Here is a 12682-nt window from a genome sequence, read left to right on the forward strand (position 1 = left end):
TGGTTAAATGCGTAAGATTCATCCATTTTCAAACCAATCGTAATGTCTATATTATCGATATCGATGATGTCGACAGGGTGTCGATCCAATATTGATAAAAATATATATATATACAACTGCTAGTAGTCTGTTGTTATTTATGTATTATTGTCATTTTGTTTTACATCAGACTCGGACTTCTCTTGAACTGAATTTTAATGCGCGTATTTGTTATGCGTTTACTTTTCTACATTGGCTAGAGGTATAGGGGGAGGGTTCAGATGTCACAAACATGTTTAACCCCGCCGCATTTTTGCCCCTATCCCAAGTCAGGAGCCTCTGGCCTTTGTTAGTCTTGTATTATTTTAATTTTAGTTTTTTGTGTACAATTTGGAAATAGTATGGCGTTCATTATCACTGAACAAGTATATATTTATTTAGGGGCCAGCTGAAGGACGCCTCCGGGTGTGGGAATTTCTCGCTACATTGAAGACCTGTTGGTGACCTTCTGCTGTTGTTTTTTCTATGGTCAGGTTGTTGTCTCTTTGACACAGTACTTATTTCCATTTTCAATTTTAAATATGACATAGTGAAATATCGATTTTATTCGTTGATGAAACCCATGAAAAACTTATGTATATATCGTTGATATAAGCAATGTCGACGATGATTTCTAACACGGACACAATTCACCGAAAAAAACAAATAATTTTGAATTTGGTCTTCTCCAGAGTGTAAATGGATCTTTTTGACGTGAATTAATATACGATCTTCATTTCTATCCTTTTCAATTCAATTTCATCATTACAGTGACTTGACTGTTAGTGTTGCTCTCCACCAATTGCAACTCATTCAAAATTTTGACCAAATTGCAATTTGCTTTATAAAATCAAATTGTTCAACTGGTCAGAAATTTGAAATAACTGATGTAGAAAACCACAGCCAAGTCATGAAAGTGCAAGGTGATAGAATAAAACATACTTACAATCCTATAAAACTTCACTTGCAAAACTTTTAGGAATTTTGGTCATCAATGCTCTTCAACTTCGTACTTTATTTGGCCTTTTTAACTTTTTTGGATTCGAGCGTCACTGATGAGTCTTTTGTAGACGAAACGCGCGTCTGATGTATACTAAATTTAGTCCTGGTATCTATAATGAGTTTATTTAATGATGTTGTGACAAAATTGAGTTTATCAGTTTATATAGGTGTATTATAGTCGTTTCCATGCTGAAGGGGAACTGTTTATTTTGAATTGCTATTTAATTGTCCAAACTAAGCTTTCATATAGTTTTTCTTTCTAAAAATATTCTATATTTAGAATGAATTTGGGATAGACAAGTACCGTGACACGTCTAAGCTTTCATATAGTTTTTCTTTCTAAAAGTATTCTATATTTAGAATTAATTTGGGATAGACAAGTACCGTGACACGTCTTATTTACACTAAAAAAATAAGAGAAAACAAACGACACAACGTTAAAATGTAATACACACAGACACGAACTATAATATAACAATAGCCATATTCCTGACTTGGTATAGGGCATTTTTAAAGGAAAACATGGTAGGTCGGACCTGGTTTTGTTGCATGCCAAACCTCGCACTTGTATGGCCATGTATAAATTTTTAAATAGTTTTAATAGGGTCGTGAATATCAAAGTCTTAGTTGAAAGCCATATGATAATTCTATCATATTGTCTATATCAGAGGTGTTTCTCTGATTTTAACTAACCAGCTTTTCCGACGGTGAAATCCAGGTATTAATTTGGAGAAGTGTGTGACTAAATTGCTAACTTTCAAACCAATTATTTCAAATGGTGTATATGTTGTTTCTGATAACAGTAGTCTAATTTGATAATAAATAATTTCACCATTATTTATCGGCAGTTGTGATTATGGATTGATTGAAGTTTCCACTTCATGTTGTTTTCGTGTGAACATGGGGACTGTACAATCTGAGAATATTATACTAAGTATAATGAAGAGTTGACACTGACCTAACTTGGTGTTGTGTTAGTATAATTTTACAACACGTAAATTACACACAATTACGTTACCATCGATTAAACTCAATGTTGACATGCAGCTGTATCATGTTGAATTTAAATGCAGTCGAAAGTCAATGTAGGCCATAAGTTGGTTAAGTGTACACAAAACAAGGTGTTAAGAACGTTTATTTTACCACGTATATTTAAAAAAGAACCTTTTTTTAAATTAAGTTTCTTTCTATAACAATTAATTATAACGTTCTTTACAGAATTATTTGTCTTAACTTAATATATTGCTTTGTTATAAATACAAGGTTAAGGCAGAATAATTAACCCCTTATTAAGATCTCAAAGCATCATCATTGCCAAAACACTTATTTATTCATTAGAAAATGTCTTCCCGAATCGACTGGACGTACACAGAAATATTTGCCACTGTTTTTTCCTGAATCAACGACTTCCTCATTAATGCATTACTTTAGAAATGTAAACTGTATTGTTTTGCTCTTATCAAAGATCCAGTAAAATCCACTTAGAAATTAAAAAAGAACACATTAATTTGCACGAACTGTTTTTATTTTTTTTCAGCCATAATGGCTTTCATAAAGGAGAAACCATTGAACTGCAAAAAGGGGTGCGTTAGTTTTTCAACGCTATTAATCAAAACAATTTCAATATTTGATACTATTAAGTATGGGAAAATATGGATTCAGAATATTTTGTTTGTCATCTTCTTCACCAGATTATTTTTTGATCAAATTGGGGATCAGAATATTTTTAATGAAAAAAAATACCCTCCTTTAGCTCTCTTTTGAAGTCTAATGGTTATTCCCTAACTGCTGGAAAAGTTGTCCTAGAAATTTAAATGTGATTTTATGTAATGAACATATAGTGTACACAAATCGTATGTACAGGTAATTAAACCAGGTGTATAGATGTGAACAAATTTAGTTGAAGACCAGTATACATTAAATTAACCTAATTGTAAACATGTTTGCTGTACATGGCGTTTTATGTGAATACGGCTTAATAGTCCAAGGTACAATGAATGGATTTTTTTAACGTAACAATATCTTCATTGCATATTTTTGCTATAACAACTTACTAAGTGTACAGATTATAACTTGATAATTACATTAGATGTATGTTTCATCATAATACTTTATTCTGATTGGCTAACTGAACATCACGTGTTATTCCTAAAGTAATTGCATCCCACAATAAAACATTCCATTCATGATTACACGTGGTCCCACAATAAAGTGCACAGGTGAATTAAATAAAACAATTACAAAATTCGTGTTTTCATGATCATAGCTAAAAAAAATGTAATTATAAGTATTGAATACTTCTTTTTGTAACTTCATATGGTTGTAAAAGGGTTGACCGTGCGCACATTTTAAATATACTTCGGTCAACGCTTTTACACCCCAATGAAGTTTAAATAGAAGCATTCAATTCTTAAGTATCCCTCCTATTAGTTTACCTAATAGTTTATGAACGCACTATTTGGTAAGATATTATTTATTCATAATCTTAGTGTCTTAATGTATAATTTCATAAATATATATATATAAATATTGTGAATACAAATACAGATCTTTGTTTATGTCTTTCCTGTTTTCATACATAACTTGTCCGAAGGCCTCTCCGTTATCAATTTAATTTGATCATATAATTTTTTTCCCATTATAAATAAGAAAAAAAGGTCAAGTTATTGAATAATTGTATTTTTTATTCTCTTTTGCGCCAACACATTACTTTTTACGGTTCTTGGTCCTTAAAAGTTATGTTACTTATTACAATCACATAGCGCACCCTGTGTTTTCAGCATTGAACGTCTATTGTCGCCGTTTATAGTATTATTTTTTTATTTCCGGTTTTGAAGGACCAAAGCATTTATTTCATTAAGATGGCTTTTGTATTGTATTGTCTTTCAAATAGGTGAAACGGTTCACTTGTCTGTAAGATAATCTAATATTTATACATGTTATAATGGTTATAGGATTTATGGAGTTTGCCATCAATAGCAGATGCCGGTACAAGAGATGTAAGAAAACAAGCCAAGGAAATAGCAGAAAATGAGATAGCACCTTACTCAAACTTGGACATCTTACTGACATCAGCACCTACATCTATTGCATTAATTGGTAACCTTATGTTAATAGCTACAGAAAGTGATTTCACATTACTTGAAAATGCTCCTAAAGACGGTTTTAAATATTTGAAATATCCAAATTCCTTCAGAGCATCGTTAGTTCAATTAGGTAATCTGGGATCAGATGCTTTTAATGACGCCCATATCAATATGGATAGCATAAGGTTACACACTTCTAACCTTGACATTCACGTTCAGACATTACTTAAAATAATGGCTATTGGAACGAATGACGAAGTGGATTTGCTCATTCCTATGACATTGAAGAAAATAGGAACAATTGCAGATGAATGTGTTGAATTTTCTGTAAATACCGAACGCAGTTTTGATTTATTTATGAGAACAATCAACGAACTGAATGAAGCAAGCACAATTGCCAAAGGAGTATATGAAGAGAAGTATAAAGATACAGAAACGGCGATCAAATCTAGTAAAATAGAGCAGAAAAGCTCAATGTCAGAAAATGAAAACATAAAAAAGGAAATAGAGGACCAAAAGAGAGAAATTAAAGACTTGCAGAATGATTTCGAAGAAGCATTGAATGAAATGCCATTTAGTGCGAAATTGATTGGATTAGAGCTTGTTGACGGATTTATTGGTGTAGCTAAATCAATTTTTCGTGACCATTCGGATCAAACGTTAAACGAAATTCATACGACAAGCGAAGAAGTAGAAACGCCAGAAGATCGAGCAGGTAAACGAGCCTACAGATTTGCCAAGGAAATAAATAGACATGTTAATACATTAGTAGATGTCGCGACATCTCGCCTTGAAATAGGGGAAAAAACACCTAACTGGAACGAAATTGATTCGGTGCGATCGGCAAAAGAGGGTCTAAAATTAAATCTAAGAAGCCTGAAGAGAGATGAAATGCCAACCGAGGTTCATAGGAGAGCCATACAAGTTTGTGAAAATTCGATTCGACTGTGTGAACAACTTATAGCAATACACAAAGATTTTAAACTTAATGACGACAGAATAAAGTCATTGATAATGGAAGTAGAAGATACATTACTTGACTCAGAAAGATTTGGTACTGAAGCAGATTCTTTTTTATTTAGCAGAGGTCCTCGTATGAGTCGGCAAACATCAATATTTAGTTCTAGTTCAGTACATAACGAATTAACAAAAGCTCATATTAAAGTCGATTTAACGAAGGAGGTGTTGCAAGGTTCAAGAAAAAAGCAGGAAGAAATGTTTCAAAACCTTCGAAGAAACAATGCCCGTATGGAAGATACCCTAAAAGATTTAGCTAAATTCAAGGTAAAAAAGGTTGACTTTGAAAAAATCAGAAAAACTTTAATGAAAGGTATTAAAGCCATCCAAAATGTTCGTGAAGAATGGGGGAAAATGGTGAGATTTTTTAAAACGATATCAAAAATGATGAAAATGAAATTTCATATAAATCTTAATACCTTGATCGAACAATCAACTGCAAAACTGAAATTGAAGAATGATGATGTGTCTGCATAAACGCGTGAACTTGTTAATGAAAGTGTTTTAAAAGTAAGTACACTATCGTATGCAGTTCATAAAGTAGCAGCAACATACGTTGAAATATCAGAAAATCATTTACTGGATCAGATGAATGCTTTGGGCGGGCTGACTGCTTTAGATCCTAAGGCTGAACAAACAGAAATCAGTGAGAAGAGAAAACAGCTGAATGAAAATTGCCAAACTGCCTTAAGCGAAATAAGCAAAATCGTTATTAAGAACAGACAGGAATGTCTTGCAAAGCTAGAGAGAAAACTAAATGAACTTAGCTATGACAAAAACTGAGTTTGTTTGAAGTGTTTTTTGACGTTGATTTGTTTATAATGTTTACAACGTGTTATTATTTTGTTATTGTATTCTTGTAACCTTTACTGATTTCTTCATTTTTGGTAACATCTCTTTGGCATTGCAACGTAATTATACATCCCGCTATTGTGCTAGTTTTATGTTACATTCTAGTCCTCTATTTTTGCTTATGTGCTTTGTCTATATTCCATTTTGTTTTTTCTGTGTTATATGTGACACCCTAATTTTTTTTTTTACATTTTCACTAATTATGTCTGTTTCTCTTACTCATACATCGTTGTCAATATAAAGGAATTTTATTAAAATGACATATATTTGAGTGTTTGGTTAGCTATACAACAAACTGTGGATTTAACCATCAACATCCTCTCCTGTACCAAGTCTAGAATATAACAGATGTTTTCCTTTCATTTGATATGTTTTAGCTTTAATTTGTTCCATTTGTTAAAGGACTTTCTGTTTTAAATTTTTCTTGGAGTTCGGTATGTTTGGTATTTTACTTTTTATTGGAACATAAGTCATCGGTTGGTAAATCAGACAAGCAGTCGTTAGTCGAATTTACATAATCTTGTATTTTTAACTTTGTACAGAATCTGAAACATAATTATTATATCACCGTTGCTTAATTATTAAAACTTCTGAAAGGCTGAAATTAAAATAAACAGGAATTTCGTTTTTATCCTTAAATATGTGTTTTTGTGTTAAATTCACCATTTCCCCCGGAAAATCCAGTACCAAGTCAGGAATATGGCAGTTGTTTTCAATTGTTCCGTTGATTGGTAGCGTTTATTTCGACAGTTTAATGTGATTTCCCTTTGAATTGCTTGGAGTTTGGTATATTTGATTTGTTTAATAATAGAAAAGTAGAAGCATGCATGTGGAAAAAAAACAGGGTAATAAGATACAAATCAAAATAACTCATAGAAACGGATTGAATTCAGATTTCGGTATTTTTGTTCATGTTGTCCTTCATACTTTTTTCTGTTATGCATGCAAAAATAGTTATGAGGAGGAACAACTAAAATCGACATCAAAGATTGATTCAGCGATAAATTGTGTCTGTCCAAACTCACTAACGATATATTTTTGCTGTCTTGAATCTTAAGATACCAGTCTAGTCGTTTTTTAATCATAATAGTAAGGTATTGGTGAAGTCTTGTTATGATGGCATGTTGTTGATGTATAGGAGACACTTATCCTGTCGAAGCATCCGTTGCTGCACCTGTGAGTGTGCATGCGATTCCCTAGGTCTTGTTTGATACCTTAATTTGTCTTTTCTAAGTCGATAAATAAGATTTGAACCACAGTAAACTAAAGCTATATAGTCTAAGAAAAGCATGAATTTATGCAAAGCCAAATCACAGGTTTCGACTGGGTGCATACCCACAAATCTTAAAAACTTATAACAATACAAATTCAATTATATTTCATTTTATATTTATCATTAGAAACAAAACAGTAAAAGCACCTTTAGGACAATATTCAAAGATCTCCACTACAGTGGTTGTGTACGAGTTATTTATTCAACATATCAATACTTTGATTTTATCATATTTGTATTTATGGGCACTATATACGATATCATTTTTGATGCGAGAATGGAATATCCGTGTGTAAAAATGTTTCAACGGTTACAGCCAAACTTTTAAACATAATATTATCTCAGTGAAAGAATTATGTAAATTGTTTGAGTTATTTGAGGTATGGACATTCTTAACATTATAAATCCTCATAAGTTATGCAAGTTTGGTTCATCGAAATCTGAATCGTCACTGCAGACGTGGATATAGCTTATCTATTTTGAAACAGAGGCGAAAGAAAGGTTATTAATTAAAAACGAACTAACATTGCCTTGTCCAAAACACGATCAAGAAAACTATAAATCTTAAAATGAAGGAAACGGAGTATTGTTTTCCAATGTGAAACTGAAATAAACAAAATCCAGAGAAAGACAGTAAGGACAATAATGACTAGAATATTGCCGAAACATAAATAGATATTTAGGAGAAAATTAACAGTTGAAATGTCTCACCGCAGGAAACGTACACTTGTGTATCTAAAATATAAACTTTCTTCATTACAGAAGAAGGTTTTTAAATATAAGTTGATGCAAATAAAGTTTTCTACAGACTTTTCTAAAGAACCATTCTATTAAACAAGATAACTTCTCTTTGGTAAGATGGTATGGAGTGCAATGTTAAAAAATAAAACAAATGTAACCATACTAGTCAATCAGTAATTCTGAATACACTTATGGCCCCATTTCCCATGTCTTAACAGGAGACCTTAACATCGTTCGCGGCCGAGAGGTTAAATCATTCCTCAGAAAAGGACCTAAAAATCGTCCCCCGTCTATTATTAATTGGAATGAGTGTTGTTAAATCATCCACGACTCACTCCATACTTACTGTTTGAAAAGGGTAAAACGGGGAAAAGCTGACAAACAAATCTTTGGACTCTTTTTTTAATTTAGTAATGCAGATAGTTGATATTCGTATACAACATATTAAAGAACATTTTACCCTTAACAAAATCCATAAAAGACCTATTTCGCGTATCAAACATAAACTAAAAGAACTAGCCAAGGAATTTATTTTTGTCCCGGCTGATAAAGCTGCTAATAATATCATTATTGTTTGACAAAAATTTTATATTTAGGTTCTGCAAAAGGAAATCCCGAATTCACCAACATTCCAACTAACTTCATTTTTCAGAAAACGACATCTGTAACAAACACAAACTTTTAACTACTTCTTTACAAGCAGAACCAAATACAATGAAAGTCCCAACTATGTACTGGCTTCCGAAGCTACACAAAAAAAAACTTACAAATATAGATTTATTTCATCTTCAAGCCATTGTTCCACTACTAAATTGTCTGTTCTACTTACTAGTACACTTGGTACGATAAAAAACACCTGACAATAAATTGTTCAAATAAGGCCTTTGAAAATAGTGGAATTACTCACTTTTGGAGTGTCAAAAACTCGTTGGGAGTGCTTAATAAATTACATGCATTTTAAATTGGTTATTTCGAATCTGTTCAAAGTTTTGATTTTTCTACCCTATATACCACTTTGCCTCATATTCTTATTAAGAAAAAAATCACATCCCTAATTCACTGGGCATTTCAAAAGTCAGAATGCGAGTATATATGTTCAAACTCTTTTAGGTCATTTTTTAGTAGCATTACACAAAAGAACTATGTCGATTGAACATGCTTTGATACTATATCTGCGCTTGAATTTTTACTTGATTACATTTTTGTTCGCTTTGGAGATTCCGTATAACGTCAAGTTATTGGAATTCCAATGGGGACTAACTGTGCACCGTTTATCGCGGACCTGGTTTTTTTGTGTTGTTAAGAGTTACAATTTATGACTAAAATTAGCAAAGACCCATCGAAACAACATTTGATACAAAAATTTAACAATACTTTTAGATATTTGGATGATATATTAGCTCTCAATAATGACGACTTCAGTATTTATACTAAAGAAATTTATCCTGTTGAACTTACTTTAAATAAAGCTAATACTAACAATTACCTCTGTCCTTTCCTCGATCTTAATATCTATATCATTAACAGGAAGCTTAATGCAAAAAATTATGATAAAAGAGATGATTTTTCATTTCCTATCGTTAATTATCCATTTTAGATAGTGACGTTCCTTTGTCACCATCTTATGGTGTGTATATATCTCAACTTGTACGATTCGCTCGTGTATGTAACAACGTCACTGGTATTAAAGAGATACTCGTTACTGCAATTACGATTATCCCAATATGGCGACGGCAGATATAGGTAAAATCTTTACAGTCATTTTACTCAAATGTAGCATGCTTTTGTCACTTGTTACTCAGCTGTAAGGTTTATCTATACCATTACATCATATTTGAATCGTAACGGTGCACTGAAATTGTCTAAGCGCTTTGAAAATTGCCGTTGAAAAAATCGGGATGATAATCTTTCTTGTTTGATAATCGTAATTTCTTTATCGGATAATAGTAACTGAAAAATAATAAATGTGTCTTTCAGCATTTTAATGGTATTGTGTGTATTAAAATGCAAATGTACAGTTAATTGATGACATTAACGGAAAATAAAAATAAGTGATAAACAGGTTAATATCTAAGACAAATTTACTTATTTATCTCTCGATTTTTTGGCATTTTTTCTACAAAACCGTGATTTCGTGTCCCAGACACTCTTTAAAAAAAATGTGTTTGATCTTTACAAGTAATTTTTTGTGCAGTCAGTACATGGAATTAGATTTAACATTTTTTAAGCAAAGAAACATACTATTTTTAGAGGGACTAATAAGCTATTGATTCCTGTGTGATTCAAAATAACCGAAATGGCATTTCCCTAGACGCCCTATTCATCATTCATGCTCGATGTTTGCAAGAGATATACACATTAGGGTTTTACAAAAGAAATGATATTGTAATAACGGCAGTTTAATTGTTGACAAAAAAGAGCACATCAAATGGACCAGAGCGATACCATATTTTTGTTAATGTCCACTTCGAAACGGTTCAAATCTCCTTCAGTATCTGGTTTTAAAATTATAAAACAAAATCAGTGTACAGCTTAGTACGTGTTTTGATGAATATAATCATTCTTGTTACTATTGCAATATAGAGATTGTGGGGAAAAAACCATGTAAATATGTCCACTACAAAACGGTAACCTACGAAACAAGTAAATGGAGATTTTTATTTTTATGTCAATTCTATTCGTGCAAAACAAATAAAAAGGGTTAGTTTCATGTAATTTTCAGTATTTTATCAACATAGAATAGGGTTGTTGTCAACTACGAAACTTTTTGTCCACTACGAACGAACGGTTTTGTCCAATTCGACACTTATGAAAATGTCCACTACGTTACATAAGTTGTACGTTTATATGTGAAGTACTGTCTAATATTTATTGATAAAAAATGGTTCTTACATTCAGAAAAAATGAGATCTTTCTAGTTTATAAAGTAAAACAAACTGGAATAGGAGACATTAAAATGCAATAAGATGTGCGTTTAAACGCAGTTTCGTAGTGGACAAATGTCCGCTGCGAAACAGTACATACAGTATGAAAATGATATCATTTTAAAAATAACTCTAAAAATAAGAATTTCGACAAGTTGATTTTTAATTTTTTTAGCCCACCTGGCCTAAAGGGCCAAGTTAGCTTTTCTCATCATTTGGCGTCCGGCGTCCGGCATCGTCCGTCGTCGTCAGTCGTCGTCCAGCGTTAACTTTTACAAAAATTTTCTCCTCTGAAACTACTAGGCCAAATTTAACCAAACTTGGCCACAATCATCATTGGATAACCGGTTGTTAGGTTGCTTTTAATTTTAAGAAATTTTGTTGTTTTTGGTTATTATCTTGAATAGTATTATAGATAGAGATAAACTGTAAACAGCACAAATGTTCAGCAAAGTAAGATTTACAAATAAGTCAACACTATCAAAATGATCAGTTGATCCCTTTAGGAGTTATTGCCCTTTATAGTCAATTTTAACCATTTTTCGTAAATCTTAGTTATCTTTTACAAAAATCTTCTCCTCTGAAACAACTGGGCCAAATTAAGTCAAACTCGGCCACAATCATCATTGGGGTATCTTGTTTAAAAATCAAGGTGGCCGCCATGGCTAAAATAGAACATGGGGGGTAAAATGCAGTTTTTGGCTTATAACTCAAAAACCAAAGAATTTAGAGCAAATCTGATAGGGGTTAATATTGTTTATGAGGTCAAGATCTATCTGCTGTAAAATTTTCAGATGAATTGGACAACTGGTTATTAGGTTGCTGCCCCTGAATTGGTAATTTTAAGGAAATTTTGCCGTTTTTTGTTATTATCTTGAATATTATTATAGATAGAGATAAGAAGTTATTGCCCTTTATAGTAAATTTTTAACAATTTTCATAAAATTAGTAAATGTTTTACTACATTTTCCACTGAATATATTGGGCCAAGTTCATAATTGTAAGCAGCAAGAATGTTCAGTTAAGTAAGATCTACAAACACTTCCCCATCACTAAAACACAATTTTGTCATGAATCCATATGTGTCCTTTGTTGAATATTCACATAGACCAAGGTGAGCGACACAGGCTCTTTAGAGCTTCTAGTTTAGGTCTGAAATTCACACTTTTATTGAAAAATGCCCTTATAATAGACAACAATATGCATAACCTTTTAATATATACAGGCCGTACATTGACCTATAATGGTTTACCTTAAATTGTTATTTGGATGGAGAGTTGTCTTATTGGCACTCGCACCGCATCTTCCTATATTTATGTACTTGTTCAAGATATTGACAATGAAGCAGCTGTCGGGTCAGGTATTGTGGTAATTAGGTATTATAATTGTTTTCAAAGTTTCAATGTTATGTGCGCCTTTAAGCTGAGTTTTTTGGTAAGAAATGGAGGGGGATAAGCAATATCCCATATCCCAAAAGTGCAAAACTGTTGTTCTTAATTTCTCGTCAAACTGTCTCTGGCGTATACTAAACGTCTTTCCTAATTCATTATGGCATAACAGGAATGGACTAGAATTGAACCAGCAGTCGCTTCCCGGGGGGGGGGGGAATAGCACACATAGCAACCTGCATTAAATGCTTTAATACAATATTTGCTATATTTACTATGTTTTTATTCAGGATAAATGTTCTTTAACAGTCTTAGGGCCAGCTGAAGGACGCCTCCGGGTGCGGGAATTTCTCGCGACATTTCAGACCTGTTGGTGACCTT

The sequence above is a fragment of the Mytilus trossulus genome, chromosome 14 (assembly GCF_036588685.1).
Source record: "Mytilus trossulus isolate FHL-02 chromosome 14, PNRI_Mtr1.1.1.hap1, whole genome shotgun sequence".
Taxonomy (NCBI): domain Eukaryota; kingdom Metazoa; phylum Mollusca; class Bivalvia; order Mytilida; family Mytilidae; genus Mytilus; species Mytilus trossulus.